The sequence below is a fragment of the Pteronotus mesoamericanus genome, unplaced genomic scaffold (assembly GCF_021234165.1).
Source record: "Pteronotus mesoamericanus isolate MK-2021 breed Mesoamerican mustached bat unplaced genomic scaffold, CSHL_Meso_final contig_164, whole genome shotgun sequence".
Taxonomy (NCBI): domain Eukaryota; kingdom Metazoa; phylum Chordata; class Mammalia; order Chiroptera; family Mormoopidae; genus Pteronotus; species Pteronotus mesoamericanus.
In genome coordinates this window covers 27,470,697-27,497,055 of record NW_026555065.1, presented here as the reverse complement: position 1 = coordinate 27,497,055, position 26,359 = coordinate 27,470,697, and the positions used below count along the sequence as shown (strand labels likewise).

At 36.4% G+C, this 26,359-nt stretch overlaps 1 pseudogene; it reads right to left on the bottom strand.

The window, feature by feature from the left end:
- Positions 1-26,359, bottom strand: part of LOC129063079 (60S acidic ribosomal protein P1-like) — an 81,275-nt pseudogene that overhangs the window by 40,155 nt on the left and 14,761 nt on the right.

The window sequence follows — 26,359 nt, the reverse complement described above, 5'->3', positions numbered from 1 at the left end:
GGTCTCCTGTCCAGGCATAATTAGGGTAAATAATATGACAAGTGAAGGGATCGGGAATTCCAATTTTCTAGACCGCCACTGAGCGAGTCATAATCTCATCCCTCAGAAACACTCCTGCCACGCTTCTGACGCAAGTCAAACCTGTGTCTGCATTTTTTATTCCTGAGGTTTTCATCGCCATGTGACTCACTGATACCGTTCAACCTCTCTTTACCCATCTTATTTACATTATTTTTGACCTGGATCCCTTGATGATTTCACCACTGCCAAACCTGTCTGCTTTACAGGTGGTTCTCATTGCAACCCGTTTAAGAACATCAGCATTGGTTGGGCAACAGTGACTCTGTTCACCCAAACAGCTTGTGACAGTCCACGCACAGATTTTTATCTCTTTATATAAAAAATGTTGCAGACTCAGACACAGAACTTTAAAGCCATATGTTTCTGATATTTGAGACTTTAGGCTTTGTGAATGGAAGAGAGATATGACATCATTCTTGTTCTTTCACAGACAAAAGGTTCATTTACACAACCTAAAGTCATTTGAGAATGAGTCTTCATGATGTCTTATTTTCAAGTATTGTTATCACTTCTGTCTAAATTTATAAAGATTCCAATATGTGTTCACATAAGACAAACACATAATGAATCAATCTTGTCCAGGAATATACCATATTTCACATTTGTCCATTTTTAATAATAACATTTCAGCTTCTACTGTGAGAAAGCATTTATTTAGTATGTAGCCCGTCTGAAGTTTTCCCTGGTGATGAAAATAAGGATGAACCCAGGTTATATTTTTTTAATCCAATGTGCTACCAATAGGGTGTTCAGTTGCAGGATGCCAATTCTCATTTTTCAGGACTGCCTTATTCTAAACATTGTATCATGTTTACCATTACCATATCAGCTTCTATTTACTAGTTTCCCTACCTAACTTACTAGCTAAATTGTATTGTGCACATGCCAAGCACCTGGACCTCTGCAAAGCATGTTCCACATAGAGTCTGATTTACTACCATTACTATTGGATACTATTATTGAATGCATTTCACAGGTGAAGGAATTGAGCCTAAAGGGGTTCAGTAAATGTTTCAGAGCACCCAGCTAATAACTGTGGAGCTGGAATTTGAAACCTGGTGTGTCTGACTCCAAAGCCCAAGCTTTTAACACCATGAACTATTTACAAAGATGTTGACTCCTCTGCAAAACTACACAAGATGAGCATTGTTCCACAGTCAGGGCTCGGGGGACATCACTGACATTTTTTTTTCTCTGTGCACAATCCATATAATAGTCACACCAACAACACTGGTCATTTAGCAACTGCTACATAGGATGTCTTTGTCCCTCAGGCCTTCCAGTGAAATTGGAAAGAATCTGAGATCAGTGACGTCCTCCTCCATTTAAATTGCATTGAAAGGGTTTTTCTAGAACCTGTTCTCTGAAGCCATCAGGTCAGTCTCTCCACCACGTTCCTTCAAATTATTTTAGCCAGTATCCTGTGGCTATGCAGTAAAAACTGCCCGGGTTTTAGTATCCTTAAAAATAAATTTCTATGTCAATTCTTTACCCTTTCTTTCCCCTACCCCACATAAAAAACCTTCCAAATTCTTAATTCTTCCAGTCAGAGGAATTGGGAATTGCATAAGAATCTGCACTATATCTTTCAAAGTACCCTTTCAGGGGTCTCTGACATTACGTGGAGGGACTATGTAAGAGCAAAGTTGAGTCTCTGGAATTGTTCTCAGCTATAGAGTGACAGGTAATTTAAGAATTTTAAAAAACTTTTGCCCTAGATAATACTTGAAAATTCAGCCTCAAATAAAGACTCACTTTCTCCTTTTTAAATCTGTTCTGGGGCTTCAATTCCTAATTTCCCAGCCTACATATGCTATCATATATAATGTCTGTGGAAAATATTGATTTAAAGAGCAAGTCGACAATGGAATTGGGCTCTTTGCAAGTTACCTTGGTTTAACTACTGAAAACCTCTGTAATTGCCTCTGAGACTTGAGTCGCTGGAACTTTAATTCACTTGTGCTCTCACATGGAGGAACTTAACTGCTCACTCTAGGCTTCCACCCTCCTAAGTACCTTTGGAAGGGAATGACAAACCAAGCAAACGGCCTATTTGTGGGCATAAGGAGCAACTACAGTAAAATCTTAGCCACAGAATAACATTCAGGATAGTATTCATCTGTAAGACTGGTTATTTGTCATAGTTGCCTTGGGAATCATACATCCTAGGACAGTCATGAATTTTAAAAAGTACCCATTGACTTCTGACCTGTTGGTTTTGAGAAGGTGAGTAAGCAAACAGTAGAAATGGTAACTCAAAGTTAAATCTATTTCAAGGAAAACCTGGAAGAGAGGTCAGAGCGCTGACAACTAGAACGCAGGGCAACAGCTTCTCCAGGAGGAACTTCCAGTGCCCCAGTGGGGCACAAAGACTCTCCATGGCTTCCTATGAAAACAATGTAGATTACATTCTTAACATTTGTGTGTACATTCCCATGAATTTGAAGGGCACTTTTCCATAAAAGTCCAAAGCATTTCATGTTTAGAGCTATACTGAAGCATTATAAAACATTATGTGTCTAATACCACTAGAACTAATTTATGAGACTCTCCAATGGGCAATTTCTCAATCAACTGTACACTGTATATACCTGCATAAATACATGTATAAGATCTTAACATTGTTCAAAGCCATGTGGTAATGGGTTTTTTCATGTTTTCACATGTATGTATGTATGTTTCCTGTCCTCAGTTCATCAGTATGGAACACAGTGAAAATACTTTCTTTTTCCTATTATTTTCATTGAAAATTAAGTCATTGTGTAAAAAGAAAAAAGAAATACCCGTCACTCCTGAACATGTTGCACCACTATATACATATTTTTTTTCAGAAGTTAAACCCTGTGAATTAATCAGAGTTCTCCAGAGAAGCAGAACCAACAGGATGTATATATACAGAAAGAAGTTTGTTATAAAGAATTGGCTCATGTGACTAGAAAGACTGAGAAGTCACAAGATCTGCAGTTGGAAGCTGATATGCCAGAAAAGCCAATGGTATTGTTCCAGTCCCAGTTCCAAGGCCTACGAACCAAGAGAGCTGATGGCTATAAGAACCAATCCGAAATCAGCAGGCTCGAGATTCAAGAAGAGCCGCTGTTTTCCAGTTCAAGTCTCAGGCAGGAAAAAACTGATGTCCAATGTCAAGCAGTCAGGCAGGAGAAGTTTTCTCATTGAACAATAAGTCAAAAGTCTGACTTATTGTTCTAGTTTTGCCTTCAACTGATTAGATGAGGCCCACCTACTCTAGGGAATGTAATCTACTTTACTTAGTTTGCTGATTTGAAGGTTAATCTCATCCCAAAACATTATCATACACACATATCAAAAATAATGTTTGACTAAATATCTGGGCATTTTGTGGCCCACTCAAATTGACACATAAAATTAACCATCACACATATGCTATAACCTTTCCAGTTCATTATTTGGGTCAGGCCAATTTCAATCTTTTAGACATCTCAGTAAGCCTTACTTAAATACTCAAAGAAACTTACCAAGTTTATTAACAGTATTTATAAAGTGTTTAAGAGGTGAAAGTGTTTCAATTGTTTTGAGGTAAGCATAACACATTATTTCTCAAGTCTGTTTCTCTACAGTAGGTACATATAAACAAAATAGGAATGATCCTCTTGTTCAGTGTATATTAACATTGACAAAGGAAGGTTTCAATAAAATATGATACATCATTCTATATAGGTTTATCAGGTCAATAGGTCTGAAGGACACACCAAGATTTTCTGTATCAAGAAGGTGGCTCCTTCTAACTTAGGACAAACATTTTGACCTTAGAAGTTTGACGGTAAAAAGCAAAGATATAAAGCCCCCAAAGCTATCACAGACATTCTTAAATGAATCTCCAAAATGGCAGACAATTGTGTCAAGTTCTCGAGCTTAGCAAGCAGAGTATAAGCAGACAAACAAATGTTTCAAAGTCCCTGTTTTTCATAAATACAGAAATCTTGCAATTTATCTAAGAACCATACATTATGTGTTTAGTTTTATGTCTTAATGAAGACTTAGTATTTATCGTATTAAAAATAAGGAAGTGGGGAGTAAGATAAGCTGAGAAAAGTATAGCTCTTTACTTAATGAATCTGGCCTTATGTTTCTTCAATTTTTTTATCAGCAATTTTATGCTCTGCAGGTAGTAAACAAAAATGGTGACAGCCAAACATGTATTTTGCATCATAACAAACCCGCTGGATCTGCAAACAGTTATTTAAGGTGCTCCTTTTCCATCAGGAAAAACAATAGCATTTATTAGCAGCATTTCGCTCCACTTACATGATTTGTGTGCTCTTCACTCTCAAAGTGCCAGCTGTCAAATGAAATGATGGGGACTGACAGTTTAGAATTTTAAAAGTTCAGTTCCTTTCAAATGCACTAAATGAACAAGAGCTGCCTAATTTGGGCTGAAGAAAAGGCAACAAAAATCCCCTGTAAGTATGCAAGGTTTTATTCCACTTTTGCATGCTTAGTATGCACAGAGAATGTTAAATACTTTTCAGCTGGATACACTGTTAATTCTATGAGAGAGAAAGATTTCATTAGGTGAGCTTCAGGCAAGAGTGGGCTACAAATGGAATTCCCTTTTATTTTCTGAAATTCACAGTATATGACCCATATCCAATGATAAATGGTCTATAAACTCTCTTGCTGTATTTAATTGCATAAACTTCTATTATATTCTACTATTAACATGGGAACACGTTGACACAAGATGTCAGAAGGTGGAAAAAATGAGTAAAAAAGTAAAAACTTCACTCTTAACAAAACCAAAATAATCTTAGTGTCTCTCAGAATTGTGTTCAACATGTAAGTTCCAAACACACAATTTTAAATATTTTTTCAACCAATTAGTTACTTTTAATTTTGGTGGCACCAAAAAATCTATTAATCACTATTTAATTATCTGGAGCTCTTGCCTGCCTAATTAGTGCTTTCCGTATTGCATCTTCAACTAACTGAGGACCTTATCAACTCATTTATCTGATACGTATTTGGTGCACTGGTGAGTTAATTAATGAAAAAAAAACACCCTCATTTAAATGGCTCATTCAAAAAAAAAAAACCTTATTAAACACTTTGAACATTAAATAAGCCGACTGATTTTATTGGGATTTCATTGCTCTAAAAAGCATTATATAAATGCAAAATCCCATGTGACATTTTTGGGTAAATATTCGTGGTAGAAGGAATCAGAAGCAGCAGCAATCAGTTGAATAACAATCCCTCTTAAGTGCACTGCCGGAGGCAATGGGCTTCTGAAATCTTTTATACAAAAATGGGGAGCATGATGAGACCTAAGATTTTATTTAGAATTTTCTGGTGTTTGTCAGGGATACTAAGCATGAATGTAAATAAAATTGCATTGTTATATTCCTGGCAATGTAGTGCAAAAATGGTCTATACCATAACTATGCTAATAATACCAAAGAAAACAAAGACAGAATAATTTCCCAAGCCCAGCCCACCCCTCTACCACAACTCCATGTTACTGCGCCTTGCCAAGTGGCTGCGCACTTGTCTTCCAGCATTCTAGCTCACACGGCACCTCCAAGAGGGCTTTCCTAAGGACGCCTAGACCCCACTGGGTGTTCTCACAGCACGTGGACATAATAAACCTTTGTCTTTGCACTTACCATGAGGAAGCAGTGAGATACAGTGATAAAGAACTCAGTTTTGGCCTCAGAACGACTTGGGTACAAGTCTAGATTCAGACACCAGCTAGGTTATTAGGATTAAATGATATGGGCTAAGTGAATGAATCATCTAGTGTAATGCCTGATACATCAAAAATGTATCATAACCATGAGTTAGTTTTGTTAAATTCCACTCCACTGTACATGTCTGTTCAGATGTTTTCTCCTACTAGATCCCAAGCTTTTTGTGCAAAGAAACACATGATCCATCTTTATATCTCCAGAGCCTGGCATAGTGTCTAACGGACAGCATGCATTCATAAATGTCAGCGTCATAGAAGGGCAGAACAAAGAATCTGCAGTAAAGTTATCTGAGGGACTTAAGAATAAAATAAGGAAACTCAAGTCAAATTGTCTTTCCTCCTTACAGAGGGCAGTAAGAATTTTAGGGCACAGATCCATATATGTTAAGTGCTTATAACAAAAATATTTAGCTATTATTAACACCTACATTGCTTTCTCCAGATCTCCACTAGATAGTGAAATAGACACAGGTATCTGATTAATCATCTGCATATTCATTTTGCGAGTCTCACCAGTTAAGAAATTGTCCATAGGAAATCAGAAATTCTCGTAGCATGAAAATATTCAGTAGTGAATTAACCACTTACAAGCTTATCTGTAACTCAAACTCCCCTCTGCAATTAACAGAGCACTTACTTTAATCCATAGAATCAACATCCTGATTAGCCATAATTCTGCTGAGAACTGATGCCTACAACTTCTTGTGCATATAGAATGCAAATTTAAAAGTTAAAGTGAAAATCTTTTCAAAATGCAGGGTTTCAAGAAGTTAATTAAAGTGATTTTGGAGTCACAGGCAAACACTATAGATCTATCAAGGTCACCCAAATAAAAAAGGGAAAAATTAAAGGATGAGATTCAAAAAAGAACAATTTAAAAACAAAATGATTAGAAAAACTCATTTGAAAATTAATAAAGCCATGGAATGAGTTTTGCAAAATTGATTGCTTTTATAAGAATATGTTTAGTGTCTGAAACTTATGTTGGAAAGAGTAGTCGAAAATCTAAGATTTGGTAAATTCTCCAGCTGTTCTAAGGGTTAGAGAATCGTTTTTATTGCAACCTAAATTTTGTTTTTATATTATTTTCATTTACTTTTTATATTTCTAGATAAAGTTCCAACCAAATCTTTCCATTTCCCACTATTCTCTATGAAATTTTGGTTTCAATGTTAAGTACAGGCATTCTAAGTGGGCCGCTCTGGTACCAGTTACATGGGGGTTTGAGAGAGAATTTTCTTTGATGTTGCCACCACCAGGAGTCCTGCTGCCATGGCCCACCGGCTTCTGACAACTTCCGGGAAAGCCTAGGATGCTGATGCGGCATTCTTCCCTTCAAGGTCAAAAGCAATCCATTTTTAAAGGGAACAGCAAGTGTAGTTCTACAGAGAGATCTTAAGGTCGTCCCAAAGGGGCGATAGCCCCTCCCATGTGAGAAGCCCCTTTCTTTGAGATACAGAGTGATGAAAATATCCTAACTCTACTGCACTAGAAAGTGGGTATTTAAAGGGGCTTTATAACTAAATCACAATTAGTGTCAAATGCTGCAATGCTCCAAAATAAAGTCAATGAAGGTGATGAATATATTATATACAATATTCCAGAATATTTTAATCTTCTCCTACCTTTTTTTATGTCCTGATGCAACCATTGTTTGGGTAAGAAAAGAGAGGATTTATAAAACAATTTAAATCTAATTGTATCTGGGATTTTTGAAATCACTAAAAGGAGAGAAACATAATACTAAACTATCTATTTTATTGTGTAACAATGCATTGTCCAGAAAGTCTGTTTGGGTTTTTTTTTTTCTTTTTGGAAAATAAAATAAATATTTTTCATTTTCACCAATAATTTTTATTGATTTGGATATTTTTAGTATGTCAGCTATCTCCTGCTTGGTATAATGTTGATTGTTCTCAAGTAATGTCTCCATTTGATCTCTATCAACTTCAACTGGTCTACCCAACCATAGAGCATCATCATCCAGCGAGGAATCTCCAACATGAAAGTTCACAAGCCACTTTTGACACATTCGATCAGTCACAGCACTTTTTTTAAACACTGTTACAAATTTTCTTTTGTGTTTCAGTTGTGTTTTTACCTTTCTTGAAATAATAAAGCATAATATGCCCAAAGTGTTACATATTTTTTCTTTCATCTTCAATATTAAAATGACTACAAAAAATTCACCAATTTTGATAAGTTTTTTTTAAATGCACACTGATATGACAGCTGTCACAATACAATCTAACGAAATTTTTCAAATGAAGTTAAAGACAACTAAGTGCTACTAGAGCCATCTCTTGGGGAAAAAAAACAAATGAACATTTTGGCCAACTCAATACTTCTAAAAACACATTAAAGTTCAAGATTTTAAAAATTATTCTATGGTCTGTGAAGATACTTTTCCCAAGCATATTTACTTTATATCATTGGTAATTATATATTATACATGCTGAGTTTTTCAAATATGCAAGGTGTTTCTGTTTCCGTTTTAGTGATACCTTTTTAAAAAAACTCAAATACATTCATTAGAGTACCAAAGGTAATTTTTTTTCTTAATTTCTCTGTCAAGTTAGTTCACCTCTAATTCAGGAAAATTACTAACAGATATCAGAGTTCTATTTACTGATTATCTATCCTTCCCTTTGGGATCATAAGATTTTAAGTGAAAAAAAATCTAAAGATTTATTGCTAATGGGATTCTACGAATGTTATCTTTGTTCACTGTAAAAGTAATATATGATACTGGCTTTGTAGAATGCCTTTAATGTTCCTTTTTTGAATATGTATAACTCATTTAAAGACCACGAATAGATAGTAACTCATCATTTTTGCTACCTGCCTTCAAATATCTGCATTTTGTCTGTTTGAAAATAATATAAACTTGTAATTTAATTGGTGTCATAACTTCGATTCATCACCACATTCATTGTAAACAGAGACATTCTGAATAATGAACTAAATGCTTATTGTTCACCAGAAAAGAAGGTCATGACATGTTATATTCTCATTTATGTCATGTCTTATTACTAAATCTGTATAAACCATCTTCCTTCATTATTTTTGAATGGGAGACTGATGATAAGTGGTATTTTCAAGATGTTTTAACCCTTTTTATTTGTCTACATAACTTGTGTGTTGAAGCATTACAGGGCTAACTCTATGTTTTGCTTGTTAAGTTATTAGGATTTGTAACTCCCAAAGTGAAGAACGAGTTTCTAAATGTAACACTTGCAAGGGTCGACAGCTTAGGGGAGAGAGGTCGGCTGCTCGGTTAAGGAAGAAGAAATCTGTCTGTGTGATCCTAATTTGCTTTGTATAATTGACATTGGGCTTGGAATTGAGAATGATTTGTTGTTAGGTTAAACAGCAGGGAAGCCTATGGCTTATTATTTTTACTCCTGATACAACCGAAGCAATGGGTGAGTAATGAGAAACCCATAGATAATCATAATGATACTAGGCAATGAATTGTGTGCGGCTGGGCGATAGTGCAGGTTTTATCAGACCGTGATGGCCAGTAAGCTAACACAAACTATAAATGTGCAAATTAGTCAAATCTTTATTACCTCCTCAGATAGCTACTGGAGTGTTTTCTTCTCTCCCACTTTATAATTTTCATGCTTCTGATCTGAAGTCTTACCTTACATCTAAGGAAATTTAAATTAAAAGGAAATGTATCACATTGTGATAGGAAAATGAAATGTACGAAGTGACACCTAACAGTCACACAATTAAATGACGGGCATTGACGCTGGTTTTCTATTCCTGGAACACCTGGAAATTTATTCCTTACCCAGTACAAGTCCCTTCAATTTTCACTCCCAATTCTTCCCTCCTCATCCATTCCAGGGGACTTAGCTCACCCAAGAGTTCTCGTTTGCTCTGTAGCTTGTTTAAACGAAAGAGAATACAGAATCAGTCCTCTTTTTTTCTCTCGGTCTGAAGTCTCTTCAGAATCTAATTCAATGAGATTGTATTTGTTACAATGAATGCAGATTGTTCACTGGGGCAGATTTAAGAAATGCTGAAAAGAGATCAGGGTTTTTCAGGGTAGGGGCTGGCTCTATGGTGGGGGAGTGAAGTTTTATACATCACCCCATGTTTGTTAAGGTCTAAAAGCACTGAAAAGGATTTGTTCTGTTTGTGTAAAGGGCCTCCGTGCTCTGGGTCTCTAAGATGTTATGCCAGGCTTTTGAGCACATGGGTTTTCTCTTGATCTTGGGCCTGACATGACCAAAACACGGGGACTCAGGCCCTCAGGGACTGACCCCTATTATCACTCCAATCAGGCATCTAGGAGTCTGCTACCTAAACAACTGGATTGTTGCAATTAACATGTTGTTTATTTTAATATATAAATTTGGAAAAATGTTTCTGCATACTCTATTACTTATTTCAAAAGGCCGTTCTGTTTACTAGATGTTTTCACTTATCAAACTAACTCTTATTAAAATATCTGAGATCTCCCAGGGGAATGAAGGTCTTTAATCACATAATGTGAACAGAGCAGTCAATTTTTAGAGTCATTGACAATGTGAGCAGCCCTAGATAGAGTTGCAAACCACAGGGCTGCATGCCCGACTTATGAATTATAAGTCATAGATTTAGTTCTATTCCTTGACTCCATCATTGCCCTACTTTCTGTGATTAGAAATCGCATGCCACTTCATTTCACTACTATGATGCATAGACCCAAGGGCTTAAGCTTATTTCATCAACATAGAAAGAATGCAGCACTGAGAATATATACATATGCATATGTATGCATGCGTGTATTGAACGGGCAATACTTGATGAGGGACAACCAAAAATTAGTTTCCTTCTTCTCAGCTACCATTTTAAGAAATTCTCTGTTAGATCTCCTTTCCACTTTTCTTGAAAAATATCTCAGGAAGTCTCCCTGTGGCTTTTGTGGTCACTTTTGGGTATTAGAGCAGTATTATTTTCAGGTGTGAAAATATCCAGTCCAATTTAAATCAAAACTTGAATCATTTCAAAGCTTTCTCCTCTTCTCCAACATATACCAGACTTGCAATTTGAGTATCAGAAATGGGGGAAAGGGGGTAGGAAGCGGCCTGAGGAGGGGGTAGATGGAAAGGAAAAGATTTATTCGATAGGTGCTTATGTAATGTGGTCCTTTCTCTTCAAACTCATCTCATGGACCACTTTGGGAGACCCTTGGAGATCCCAAGACTGGTACCTGAGCCCCAACCCTGTCACTACTCAGGAAACACGCACTCGGGCCAACTACTTCTGATTCCTCCTCAGTGTTTTACTCAATGCTCTATTCCTGGGACTTCTGCCCCTGTGTCTTATTCCACGATGATGGCTATAACCAAGTGCCATACACTGGGGGGCTTATAAACAACAAATTTATTTCTCGCAGTTCTGGAGTCTAGGATATATAAGTTCAGGGTGTCAACACAGTTGAGTGAGGGTCCTCTTCTTGGTCACAGACTTCTTATTGTATCCTCAAATGGTGGAAAGAGCAAGGCATCTCTCTTGGACCCCTTTTATAAAAAGAACTCTTTTGGAAAGCTCTGCCCTCATGATCTAATCACCACCCGAAGGCCCCACCTCTTAATGCTGTCGCATTGGTCATTGGTGTTTCATCATTCCCTGGAAGGCAGCTCTAATATTCAGGGTCCTTTCGAAATGACTCTAGCCATCAATACTAGTATCCAGGTGGCCTATAGAAACACTAAGCCCCACTGTACCCTCAAACTCTAGAAGTAAAAGCCACTGCCTCCACAGCACTGTCTCTAGGCTCTGCTCCAAGCCCTGGATCTACAAGTTTCTAAAGGTCACAGGATCCCAGCGAGGGAATAATACGTCAGTCTTTTCTTCTGGCAGACACCTGCAATGCCTGTGTGTCATTCTTCTGCAGCTGCCTCAATGGCTGGAGGGAAGCAGAAACACCACAAACTTTCTTATACTACAAAATAACAAATAATCAATTAATAAATGGGCAAGAGATCTGAACCATTCTCCAAAGATATGTAAATGACTAATAGGTACAAAAAAAGAGATGCTCAACACCATTATCCATGCTGTAAATGCAAACCCAAACCACAATGAGATACCACTTCACACCTCCTAGGATGGTTATCATCAATACAACAGATAATAGCAAGTGTTGGCAAAGCTGTGGAACAACTGGAACACTCATACATTGCTGATGGGAGTTTAAAGGGTTCAGCCATTTTAGAAAACAGTCTGATGATCCCTCAGAAAAGTTAAACATAGAGTTACCATACTAAACAGCAATTCCATTTTTAGGCATATAACCCAGAAGAAAAACCCGTATGTGCACACAAAAAAATGTTTATACAAGTGTTCATAACATAATTACTTATAATAGCCAAAAGTAAAACCAACCCAAAGACCCATCAAAGAATGAATGAATAGGTAAAATGTAGTGTATCTATGCGATGGAATAGTATTAGCCAATAAAGAGAAGGGAGGTACCCATGCATGCTACAATATGGATGAAATTCAAAAGCATTATGCTAAGTGAAAAAATGGAGTTACAAAGGATCATAAATCATATGATTCCCTTCATATGAAATATCCAGGAAAGGCAAATTTATGGATTCAGAAAGGTTCGTAGCGGCCCAGCACTGGGGGAGGGGGTATCAAAGGGGCAAGTGAGCATCTAGGAATGATGGCCAAGGAGTCTCATTGGGGGGTAATGCAACGTTTTCAAATTGACAACTGTGATGGTTTCAACTCTGTGAACTGATGAATTGTATGTTACATGAATTAAACCTAAATCATAGAGCTATGCTATAAAACATACCCTCGTTTTCTTTCTTCAAAACTTTGTGGAATTCTCTTCTATAGACAAGAAGAGAAAGGTTATTCCTACACAGATGAGTCTCACATCTTTCCTTAGAATATGCAGTATTTACCACTGATTTTCTCAGCCTTTGACTCCCAACCAAGACTCTAAGACAGAACGAAAATCCCATTTAACAATCTGTTAAATTAATAAGACTCCAACACATTACTTATAACGTTTCATTTGTCTTTTCTTCATGCTCCAATTTTAGGATAATGATCAAACTTCCAAACTTTGTAGTATATGGTACATATACTTTATAGGCTGCATTGCTCTCCCTAGTGATTCAGTTTCCCATAACTCTGCTGGTTATATATTTTAATTAAAGGATTAAGTGCTAGTCTTATAACAAACTCAATAAACATTTGGTGACTGGCTGACTGACTATTCTAATAAAATATAGTTTATTATTGAATAAATTCTTATATTCGAATCCTTCACCAACCTATAAGGTAAGTATTGTTAAATAATCATTTTCCAGATAAAGAAACTGAAGCATAGAATGGTTAAAAAATTTATCCGAAATAAATCAGTCAATGCATGACTGAGCCAGGACTCAAATCTATGGCCTCTGTCCTGCGCCCGAAGCCTCTGAGACTCTTTTTCACTTTTTGTCTGTCCCCTGAGAAATGTCCACATAATTTTTACATAAAATGCCTAGTTGCTGCTTCTAAGAGTGAAACCTGAAATCATGCAGCAATATGCAGTATAAATGTGAAAAAACTTGACTGTTTGTCATAAGCATTTATTTTTATGAATTTAAAAATTGTGAAATGGGTGGCCAATTTGTCAGGCTCTATCCATTTCTGAATGTGTCCTCTACTAGGCACTGATGTCTCTTGGATTCTATTTTGGAAATGCATTTTTACAAAAGCAGTGGAAAATGTGACAGAGATTATCATTAAAACAAAAACTGAGACTCTAGATTCTGAGAAGAGGAATGAAACAATTTGAAAAATGTCGATATCCAGTTGAGAGAACTGGACATCAACACTCTCTCAGCGTATTTTGCCATCTCAGTATTACCTTCTATACAGATTTACCCACATGCAAGGCAAAGTCAATGTGACCTCAAAAAATTCAAAATGTGCTTCCTTTATCAGCATAACTATTGATACAAGAGAAAAATCTTAACTGCTGATTTTGCCCCTGCTTATTTCCTCTTTTGTAAACTATGGTCTTCTGACTGTTTCCAAGTCTGTTGCAGTTCTAAGAACCTGTGTCTACACAAGTGTTTCTTAAATGCGCTGCCTTCTCTTCATATCCTCCACCCTTCCATTCTGTTTGCTCCTGGACTTCACTAAAGAAAATAGAACCAAATCATAGTATTAAAATGTGTTTACCCTTTATAATTCACAACTTTGGAGTAAATTGAATTAAATAAATTTATATGAATTAAATTGATCCATCATTCACAAATATACACTGAATGGAAGTGGAACCCTTTTGGGAAAAGCCAATGGCATAAAAGAGAAGGGTTAAAATGAATAAACAAAATATCTGACCTCTGCAGAAACAGTAACGTAGTTTTTAAAAACTTCTAATTAATTTCCTCAGAGAGGCGAAGGAAGTTAATCTATCCATAAAATTAGAATATGTCACAATAAGAAAAGAGCAGTATAAGGCATTGCAATTATTGTAGACACTAAAGAGATATTAGAAATATGAAAGGCAAAAATTTAGTGTACAGACTAAATAATAGAAAGAAAAGTCCCAATAACCACACTAGTGCTCAGGAGAAGAGAGTTGATACAATTTCCTAGAACTAAGAGCAAAACAAACAAAAGAAATAGAAATATGAGTAAAATGTTAAAAGATGTGGATATCCAACATCCATCTGGCCAGAGGCTGAGAAGGAAAGTCTGAGAAGAAAAAATTTTGAACTCATAATATTCTACTCAACTGTAAAAACAAAACAAAAAATATCAAGCAAGGGCTCAAAAAACTTACTATCCATGCCACTTCTGTAAATTTCATTTATGGAAAAGATACACAAGAAAAATTTAAAAGATTGCAAGTTAGATGATGACCTAAGGTAAAAGGATACACTAGCAACTGGGTAAGAATTAAAGAAAAGTAAAATAATTCTAAAAAAGAAATTGCCACCTCTTCAAGTATCATAAAAATAACTTTTTTCACAGAGGTTTAGTGACATAAGATTTTTTATATTTCTTCTTCTGTGCATCTTTTTACACTATTTGGGTCTATAATGCATAATATTCACATAATCATAAAATTATAAAAGTTGTTTTAATAATTTCAAAATTTAGTTTCAGTTTAGACAAAGTACAAAGTCTTAGTTACAGTTAACCATAAGTATATAATATATAATAGGTTGGCTTGATATTATAAGACCAAACAAGTCCTCCCTCCCAATTGGAAATACAAGTCATCCACAGCCTCTGCCCTGGTTACATAAAATGTCTGTACTCAAGCAATAAAACCATTGTTTAACTAGAAAAAAAGTTATGAAATTTGATCAGGTAAAAAAATAATATAAATAAGAAAATCTATAAAATTATACATCTTTAGACACTTAGAATTAGTAAATCACAAAACTGTTAAAGTCTTAAGTATCATATTATACAGGGGTGGAGTGGGCAAAAGTAGGGTTACAGTTGTGAGTACGTGAAACAAAATTTATTCTTGTATTATTATAATCATAACCTACATGTCTTTTTCTATACAAACAATGGTAAACCTACTTTTGCACATTTTTGTAATACAAATTAGCAGATGCCAAGCATAAAGGTAGAATGTACTAATGAGTTACCAGGTATTTTTTTAAGTCGATAAAGAAGTGACAAAATATAGTATTTAGATTGATAATGGTAGCTACAGAATAATTAAAAAATAGAAACTGTTTAAAATGCTTATCTTGTAGAATAAAGAGAGATCTGTACTTTCCATTCTGCACCTTTCTACTTGGCTTGGATTTTTATTAAATAGTTTAGTTATTACTTTAAGATATTTTTAAAGCTTAACATGTTTAAATGCATAACCAGAAATACACCAAAATAATATAGTGATTTTTTTCTGGTTTGGAGAAGTTCTAGATGATTTCTGTCCTTGTTTATGTTTTGCCAGTTTCCAAATGTCTTATGTACAAGACTCTCTTCTTCAAAAAATATAAACTAAACTTAATTTTTATGTTTTTATAAAGCTATCTAATGTGATTTTTTAAAATGCAAAATCATTAATATTTTAGCATTCGTGAACCTGTACTCAGAAGTTTGTGATGGTATGAAGTCAAGATAAAATAAAAGTTCTTTCAAGAATGTACCTGTTCACCCATTCTTTAATTCTGCTCCAGGAGAGTGTTTTTGTCTGCAATAAAGATTATAAATGGCACTAATGGCCAATAACAGCCCTGACCCCTTGGATGTTTTACTAAATGCTTGTCCTTCTTGGTCCCCACCAGTCCACATTCTTGTCATCCACTTTCTATAGTCAGGAACATAATTTCGGAGCTACTCAGGAGTAATAGGGTTGTAAGTGGCTGATTCTAACTAACATAGTATTAGAGTTCAAAACAACAGTTTACTAATGTACCTTCAGAAATAGAACTGCCAAGATCTCCATCAGCAGAGTAAAATGCCTTTTCCCTAAATAGGTATAGAAGTACCCTGAGAAGGCTAATAATAAAGGTTATTATTTGTTGAACACCCCATGTGCTTGAATTCCACTCATCGGGTTTTTCTTTGACTTTTTTTTTAACTCCATCTTTAATATTTTCTTTTTGTCTATTACCTCCTCTCCATTTTGTCAGTAATAGTTCCTTGCTGATGTGTTAGAATGTAACTATCTTATTTATTTTACTTTAGTTGTTATTACAAGTGATATTTACCTGTGGATTTCAAAAAGTTGTGGTGTTGGAGGGACAGAGAGAGAACACAAACAATTAAGACTTAAGGAGATACTTCAGTCCGCTGTACACACCATTGTGTGTCCTCCTCTTGCAGATTACTAACCACAACCATTTCACTGTAATTCTTATTCACTTCCACTACAAAAAGAAGCAGTTTCAATTCTTGCCTTAAATTCTAAGTGTTTCTTCAACCCAGAGCTCACAGTGGCCTACACAGTGGCTATGAAAAATGAATCAATGGATTTCCCGCCCTTGATATCAGAATGTATGTTTTGAAAAATATAAGTGCTCTCCATCTGTAAAGGTATTCTTGTTATTGTTGTTGTCACGTCCAATAGACTATGATGGAAGAATCTGGTTTATTATTAAAAGCAGAAAAGTATCGCTGTGTGACTATGGATAGATCTGACAGCTAAGACCAATGTGTGGTAGCTGTCTCTTCAGGGAGACTGACAACTAACTTCAGAAACATACACTAATCATCTAACTGGGTTTTTCTGCCCTTAAATTCTATGAAAAGATATTAAATATCATTAATTCATTAAAGAAATGCCTTGTGGTTTTTATGAATGCTCATGAATATTTCATAAAGTAATTAAAATTGTTAATCCTGCTCCCAATTAATTTTAAGTAATTTTTAGAACACATGTAAATAACAGGTCATTATAATGTTTTATTATGTGTCATTTAGGCCATTAAAATTGCATTTTGATGTGTTACATTTCTTAGAACCCTATGTCATTTTTTTAAGGAATAATTAATTCATTTTTAGTTTATTTGAGCCTATGTTGATTTTGAGGAGATTTTTAGAAAGAAATGTTGAGGAATTTTAAGAGAAGAAAATGGGTTCAAAGAATGCCAATACTGGCTCATCTATGAAGTAACATTACCAAAGTGCTAAGTTTTTCTTTTTGATCAATCTGCTTAGGTGGTATTTAGCATATCTATTCCAGTTGAGAAAATCGTCTTTGGAATCAGACACAAAACTAATTCTAGTCTTTCTTTCTTTCTTTCTTTCTTTCTTTCTTTCTTTCTTTCTTTCTTTCTTTCTTTCTTTCTTTCTTTCTTTCTTTCTTTCTTTCTTTCTTTCCTCTTTCTTTCTTTCCTCATGATTTAGCTTTTCATTATGTCTGGTCACTACATGGGAATAAAAGGAACTTAAATCTGGAGGCAATTTAGAATAATGCATAGTTCGCACAGTCAAGAAGAATGAGTTAGAAGGGATCGTGACTTCCTAACTAGCTATGTGGTCCTGGGCAAATCACTTTACCTCTCTGAATACTAGTTCCTTTACCTGTAATATTTTGAAGATAATACTTTGACTACTTACCTTGTAAGATTTTTTTTGAGGATTAGTTAAAACACATATTAAAGGCATTTTGGGCTCTGAGCAGATAGCTCAGTTGGTTAGAGTGATGTCCCCATACACCAAGGTTGCAGGTTTAATCCCTGGTCAGAGCACATACTAGAAACAACCAGTGAGTGAATGCATAAATGAGTGGAACAACAAATATATCTCTCTTTCTCTCTCCTCCCCCTTTCTCTCCCCCCTTCCTCTCTCTAAAAATAAATTTCAAAAGGCATTCTGTTAATTACCCCCAACTGATTAAATAGGTAACTTTGGGCAAGTTACTCCACCATTTTCATTTCTCTAGGCCTCAATCTCCTAATGTTAAGTGAGGGAATGGAAATCCCTCATTTGAAACAAATTTACTTTTCTAGTGATTTATTTATGTTTCTGACTTTAACTTTGAATCTACAGATAATTTCTTGCCAGTTCAAGGAGTAGGGGACTTGAGGAGATGCAGAGGATAAGATGTGGTCCAAAGGTGACCCAATGTCACGGCGAGGCCTGTGGCCCTTGTGTCTCATGGCATCTGGTAGGGATTTGCATACTTGGACATCCCCCCAAGCACATTGTGAACTCATACTCTTGAGCCGCAGGGCTTACATCCTGAATATCCATCACTTCCAAAGAAATGCTCCTGTCAGTGGCTTGACTTGCTCTGGGTCAGACTGTTTCCACCGTAAGTAGCCAAGTGGAATTCTGTTTTGCCTTTGCCTGTTGTGTTCTGTGAGAACTAATTCCAGTCTTTGACATGGGGAGGCATATTTATGACATTTGGCTTTTTTTGTTCAACAGATTTTTCCTTTCTGTGTACATGAGAGTTAGCATTAAATATTAGTGCTCTGTTCCACTGGGTTCCTTTTGTTTAAAAGCATTTGTGTCCTTTGCACTTACTTTGGCCATCGATATGAGGAGTTACATGTGTAAAGGCACAGCTCCAGAGTTGCTTGACTGCTTTTATGTCCTTTTATAAAAGGTTTCCAAGTCAAGAGAATCATGTATTTGTTATTTCTGGGTCCATTAAATGCCCAAGTAATTAACGTTAGCCATTATGCCACTAACAAAGCATGGAAACCACAATGTTTTTGTGATGTACAGTCATTTCAACGTCAGCTTACAGAGTTGCACAAGCCCATCTAATCACCTGAACGACAATACATCAAGACAGGCGCCGAGACTATATGGCCAGACATCCAAATGACTCTTAACGTTATTTGGAGATGCACAGACTCCAGCCAACCAACAATGTGTTATTTTAAAGTTTTTGAAGTTGTGCAAGAGAAACTCTTAAAACACAGAGAACAGTGGTAAGGGTCTGAAAAAGTGTGTAACCTGTACCCAGCGTTAACATAAACACACAAAAAAGCTACATTTCAGACAGATCCATAACATAATCAGAAATCAGGATCTGACATTGCATATTCCCCACTTGCAAATGCATTCCTTTCTAAAAAGCTGCAATTAATTACAAACTAGTTTTGATGCCGTTTTTGCTTTCCTTAAATATGGAGTGAATTCACCCCATAAACTAATGAACCAAAGTGGAGCCAAATAGAGACCAGCTGGCTGGATGGCTCAGTAATTTTATCCACATGATTGACTTTATGATCCTTTCACTGAAGTAACTAGTTTTTATTCTTGCAATCAGCACCAGTGACAATTTGGGAGGGGTGGGGAATTATTAAAATCTGGAGAAAGGAGAGGTGTGGTGTGTTTGATGTGGAACAACACATTCTTCCACACACATCTCTGGTATTATAGGTGCTGAATTCCAGGCCTCTCCGGCTTCCAAAGAAACACGCTGATTAGTTGCCACAGAGACATAATAAGGAACCTATGCCCAAATAATCATTACAGATACTCCATTAACAGCATCTAACTGTGTGGCTTTTAACCATACAAATTGGTTTTTGACAGCTTGTAACCTTTTCAGATACTTTCCTTTGGGCATTACACCACACTCAGATCTAATTTTAACTTTTGCTTAGTCTATAATTTATGAGTTTCTTTGACATGGCATAATGTATTTGAGGAGAAAGGATACATTCAAATAAAAGCTAAAAACAAAATCAATTGCTGTTTTAATCCAGGAAACCTTTGCTCACCAGAAGAGAGCTACGACTGGATGAAACAAAAAGAGGAGAGAGGGACCTAAATGATGTAGAATTCCCATAGAACCTCTTTGAAAATAAAGAAGTTTGATTCATTTAAACAGGATGGTAACTGTACAGAAACGAAGCATATTACTAGTACATACAAACATTTGTCTTAAGATCCATGAAATTCCAAAACACAAAAATTAAAAGTTATAAAATAGCTTAATGGGCCTGTCAGCGAAGAGCTAAAATCTACAACACTCCTTTAGCAGAGAAAATCCCCAGGTTTACAATTTTCAGACACTGGAATGCATCCACTCAAGGAGGACAAAGAATATCATTCCAAACTCGGGTAAAAATAAAATGGATTCCATTTAAAAATCATAGATCACAAACTGTTGGACTAAAGGGAACTTTAGAAATCATCTGGTCAGGCTCAAAATGAAGCCCCGTGCTTGACTTTTCCCTTTTTCACCCCCAACACCCAGATTATCAAGCTCTCTGCTCAGCCAGCTCCGCCATGGGAACCATATTCCTCCCACTGCCGCTCCCTCGCACCCTCACCTCCCACCTGGGGTACTGCCAAGGAGCCCTGATCTGGGGTCAGCACACTCGAGCTCACAATTCCACTTGCTGCCTCTTTGTATACATCCTGCAAGCTAAGAAAGTTTTACATTTTTAAATGATTGTAAAAAAAAAATCAAAAGAATAATAATATTTCATGACATGTAAACTTATATGAAATTCAAATTCCAGTATCCATCAATAAAGTTATATTGGAGCCGTGCCATGCTTATTCTTTCATGTATTGCCTATGGCTGCTTTTGCTTTACAATGGCAGAGTTGAGTAATTAAGACAGAGACCATATGGCCCACAAAGCCTAAAATATTTACTATCGGGCCCCTTTTTACTATCTGGCCCTTTACAGAAAAAGTTTGCTGACCTCTGTGTAATCGGTCCCTTATATCCATGCTTTCTCTGCCACAGCCAGTTCTTCACACAGCAACCAGTGACCCCTTTACAGCAAATAAAATCCTGCCGCTCCCTGCTTAAGACCCTCGAATGCCGAGCTGTCCAATATGGCGGCCAGTGGCCACATGTGTCTACTGAACCCATGTGTCTAGCACAGTTGAAGATCTGAATTTTTAATTTTATTTAATTTTAGTTACTCTAAATTTAAACCCTGATATTTAATTTAACTATTGGAAACGTGTAAGTGTGTTTGGAACAACTTGGGTATGCAGATCTACTATCTCAAATGTAAACTTTATGAAATCTCAATGCAGGTCAATTATTTCCCACGAAAATTTGTCATCCAAACTGAATGCACCAAAAATGTAAAATACACACTGGATTTCAAAAACTTACTCCAAAAAGAGAGTGTAAAACCCCTCATTAATGATTTTAATAGTAGTACATATTGAAATTATATTTTTATATATTCTATAAAATGTTATTAAATCTAATTTATCTATTTCTTTGTATTTTCTAAATGTTGCTACTAAACTATTTAAACTTTCATATGTGGCTTGCATTACATTTCTCTTAGAAAAGCTGCTTCACTGGGTGTACCTGACAATAAGCATTCATTCAAACCCCCTGCAGCGGCACCAGGGTCCTCCGTGGCCCCTGCCCACTTCTTTGAGCCCATGTCTTGTCACTCTCCCCTCATTCTTTTCACACTGGCATTTTGTCAGTCCAAGACACAAGCCTAATTTTTGCCTAGGAGTCCTTCTTTGCACTAACTGTGCTTTCTTTCTGGAAACTACTGCCCTGTATCATGACTCATTTTCATCATGCACGTACAGTTTAAATGCCAGGCTCCTCGAAGAGACCCCCCTTTGTCCAACTTCAGCTGCTTTCTATCACTCCACCCAGTGTTCTCCTCCCCAAAGTTATTATCAGGATCGGCAGTTTCTTTCTGTATAAATTGATGGATCTGTGGACTGTCTCCTTTTCCTACATACCCCTACCCCAACACACCAAGAACAGGAATCTTGTCAGTTTTATTCTCTGCCAAATTCTCAGCACTTAAAACAATGCCTAGTGCTCAATTAATATTTCACTGAATGATCCTTCATTTCACAGATGGAAAACTAAGATATAAAGCAGTTAAGAATTAATGACAGAGCTTAGAATTGAACATAGGTCTCCTCTTCCCAGCTCAGTGTTTTTAGGGAGAGGCATGGCTCAGTGTCTCTTCTGGTCACAATGTAGAGACCGTCTGTGTAGCTATGTGATGTTCTGTTGGGATGCCAACTTCAAAAGTAAAGGGTCAGATGATCCAACAATTTGATTTACCCATGGGCACCTAAAACCTTCTCCATAGCTTCTTCCACCCTCTTGAGTGCCTTGCCAGATTGTTAGCAGCTTTTAGAATTGCTTCTCAGATGATGTTTTCCTCTGGGCATGGAAATAATCACCAAAATTAAAGAAGGAAGTCAATGGCATTTAGCCTCTCTCCCGCACCAAAGTGATAAATCATGAAGCAGAGGGAACATAAGGATGGAAAAGACACCAATTAAATATCTGAAGTCGCATTACAACCACCACCAGTGAAGATGAACAGAAAAATAAACACTAGAGGTCAGGATGTCCTTCCTCTCTTATCTTTTTCATTTTCCTCTTTAATTAATTAACATTCAAGCTATGCTCATGTTCCTGCAAATTAAGCAACAGCCCAAAGGGTGATATTTGAAGGCAACTGGGAAAAAATATTACACATTCCATTCCTCAGTTACAGTCTAAAATGCAACTCTTTACAATATTATATATTTTAGGCTTTAATCATCACTTAAAAGCAGATATCTCAGGGAAAGACAATGGTACCCTAATTTAAATGAAAAGTGTTTGGAGAAAGGGACCAGTGGAGGTATCTGCCCTTCAGTTTTGCTTACAAGTAGATGTATTACAGTGGGCATATTGTATTCAAAGTTAATAGATGTCCACATAAAAGTATTTTATTTAAATTTTCACTTACTATGAGCTAAAGAATTCTTGGATTTCTTATGTCTTCCTTTATTCTTTTACCTACCTTTGGAAAAGGAAATGTTTAACTTTCACATGCATTCAGTATATTTTGCAAAAGTATTATGTGAATTGCACAATCATGTATGTTCAGCAGGATGACAGGAGCCTTACAGTTGTAGGAGAACATAAAAAGAGGGGGCTGTCCATGAGCAAACCATTGGGGCTAAAGTGGAGGCTTTATAGTATGTCAAAGAAGAGGGTTTATAACTGAATTGATGTGGCGAGCAGACTTTAAATGTCAAGTTGAGGTGTTAGAACTTTATTCTGTCAGTAACATGAAACTATCAGAAAATTTACTACCTGAATAAAATATTGTCATTTATTGCATAAAATGACATATTTAGGAGAATATTAATGACTAACATTTATTGACCACTATGTTCTAGACAATGTTTCTAAGCACTTTACATGCTTATATGTCACTTAGTCCTCACAGTGACCCTATAAAGTAGGTAGAACTTTTATTATTCCTATTATACAGATGAGGAAAATGACATTCAGATAGATTAAATAACTCACCCACCATCACACAGCTAGTGTGTGGCAGCACCAGGGTGTAAACACAGGCAGTCTACCGCCGGCACTCTTCTGATGGTGTGGCCATGAGGCAGAGTGGCCAACAGACTCCTGAACATGGGCGGAGCTACTGCTGGTCTGTATGCGGTGTTTATACAAAGTCAGAAGAGATGCTCCCTCTGTTAAGCTCAGCAAAACTGTGGATGTCATAGTGTCTTTGCATGAATTTTAAAAGGTAACGCTTCCTGTAGGCAGACTAGATGCAGCCCTCATTTGTCCCTATTGCACAGACCCTTAAAATAAACCTCTTATTTTCCATTGAATTGCTGAAATAAATTAAACCTTGGCCCACTAATATAGATGACTTTATTAGGATACATATAGACTACATGGAGAAATGCATGTGTTTTTCCAAAAGAATCCACCATACATTTGGGCTCAGATCAGCCGTCCTTTTCTGTCCTTGCCAGATTTGCAGGCTTGTTCCTAACTGTGAGCTCATCCAGCCTGTTTTTTGTCCCAATGCTAGTGAAAATGCATGAAAAGTGCCTTCCTCCAAAGATCAAGGCTCAAGATCAAATCAGCCACAATGCCTGTAATGTTTAGTCATTCCCCTCCCCCACCTTGAGCACTCATTCTGGAAATCCGTGGCCCAGTCCCTTGGTGCCCAGGTTCTCAGGGCCGCCGGCTGTGCCCTGGAACCACACCCCCGCTCCCTCCCAGGCAGATCCCCTGTACATGGAACCCACCAGCCTTGATGGTACAACAGCAAACACCACTGGGAACTGCTCTCGTTCTTTCCTACCTAATTCAGATTTCACTTGTAAATGTGGTTGGGGATGGGGAAATCAGATCTGTTTTGAGTTCATAATCTTTGGTTTTGCCTGAGTTCTTTACTCTACATCCTAGAATTTACTTCCCATCTAAAACTCCCTGTTGTCTTTAAAACCCTAGACTTGAGCAGAAATAAATACCGGGACTTCACCTGAGGTTAGATCACAAACTAAAATTTCAAAGTACAGTGTGCCCCACATAATTTGTTCCTTACAATATGAAAATGCCAGATTCCTGAAGTCTCCTGATAAACTGAAGTGCAAGTGGATTGTATTAGTGTAGTACAGACGAGGAAGCCACAATGTCTTGAAGAACCACTGGTTCTTTGCCTGGGGACAATCATGAATGGACTTCAGGGGCTCTGAAAACTCTCTGAGATGTATATAATATCAAAATGTGTGTGTATGTGTGTGTGTGCATTTTCTCAGTAAAAGGACGATAGACTTCAAGAATATCAAAGGAGCCTGTGAGCCACAGAGTATAAGGTACATTCTCTGGTCCACATTTCCTCAGATATGCCCCTGGCTATATATCTTTGCCTATATAGAAAAGCTAAAATACTTGGCAACAATACATGTTTATTTTCTTTCTTTTAATTTGTAGTTTGTAATGCTAAAAAATACTTGAAATATTAACACAACTCAAATCATCATTGTTGATGGTCTTTACACATTTTCTTAAATATGACTTTGAAGAGCTCAAAAACTATTTTATTTCTTTGTAAATGCACTTTTAAAAGGCTTATTTTATGAATCTATTAGTAAAAGTACAATAAAAATATTTAGATATATGTGCAACACATAATGAACTAATGAGTTAAAAATTGAAAACAAAATTAAATGACCATGCTTTAAGACTATCACCTGCACCATGGGCTAATCCTAGCAGGTTTTTATACTATGCATTTGGTATATTTAAATCCAGATGATAAAATGCTATTATGTTGCAAGTCTACCTTACCATGATGTCAGAAAATCCTGTCACTTTTTCAAAAATAATTTATTCTGATATAGATAATGTCAATATTTTAAGCATACATAGAGGCACTATTTATTCTGTTAAATTGGAAAGGTCATGCAAACCCGGTCAAATCCCAACTTTATCTGACTTTACTATCCCACTGGGATTACCTAAATCACATTCAATCAGAACAAATACAAGGTTTTTGACAGCAAAACTATTCCTCAACCAATGCTGCATAATTGAGTCGTTTTCCACTAAGATTGACTGGGATTAGGATATTAATTGACAAACCTTCTAAGAAGCCTCTCTTTCTCCCCCCTCCTCTTTTTCTCTCTTCTTATCTTCCATCTTCCTCCTTCTCTTCCTCATTATAGTTAAAGAGCTAATCATGCAAATGGATTGTTTTCACTTGCCATTTAGCCAGACAAAAGTTAATAAAATAGAATAAAATTGTTTAAAATTAGAATACACTTCTGATAATTAATTTAGATTCTACCATTTGGTGCAAATAAGACTACCAAACATATTTCTAGGAACAATTAAGGAACTGAACATGCAGATCAATCTTATAAACATGTAGCCAAGGAACAAGTTACATACAGGGTGGGGCAAATGTAGGTTTACAGCTGTGAGTACACAAAACACAGAATTTATTCATATATTATTATTTATTAATGATTGTATTATTTTCTATACAAACAACTGTAAAGCTACTTTTATCCCACCCTGTAAATTTCACACACCAACTCTGAATGCCTTTGTGCTAAGAATGTGCTGGTTATTGGAGGATTGTGTCCTTGTCTTTACCTAAATCCCAGTCCAATCATATCACATGTGAGAGAAATGAATTAGTAAAGTTAGATCTGGATATAAGTCTAATACCTCCTGTATTCATTTTCTATTGTTTCTGTGACAAATCCCCACAAATAATGTATAAAACAACACAAATTTATTATCCCATAGTTCTCACTGGGCTAAAACTTGTGTTAGCAGGACCATGTTCCTTTCCAGAGGCACTAAGGGAGGATGCATTCTCCTTAGGGAAGAATC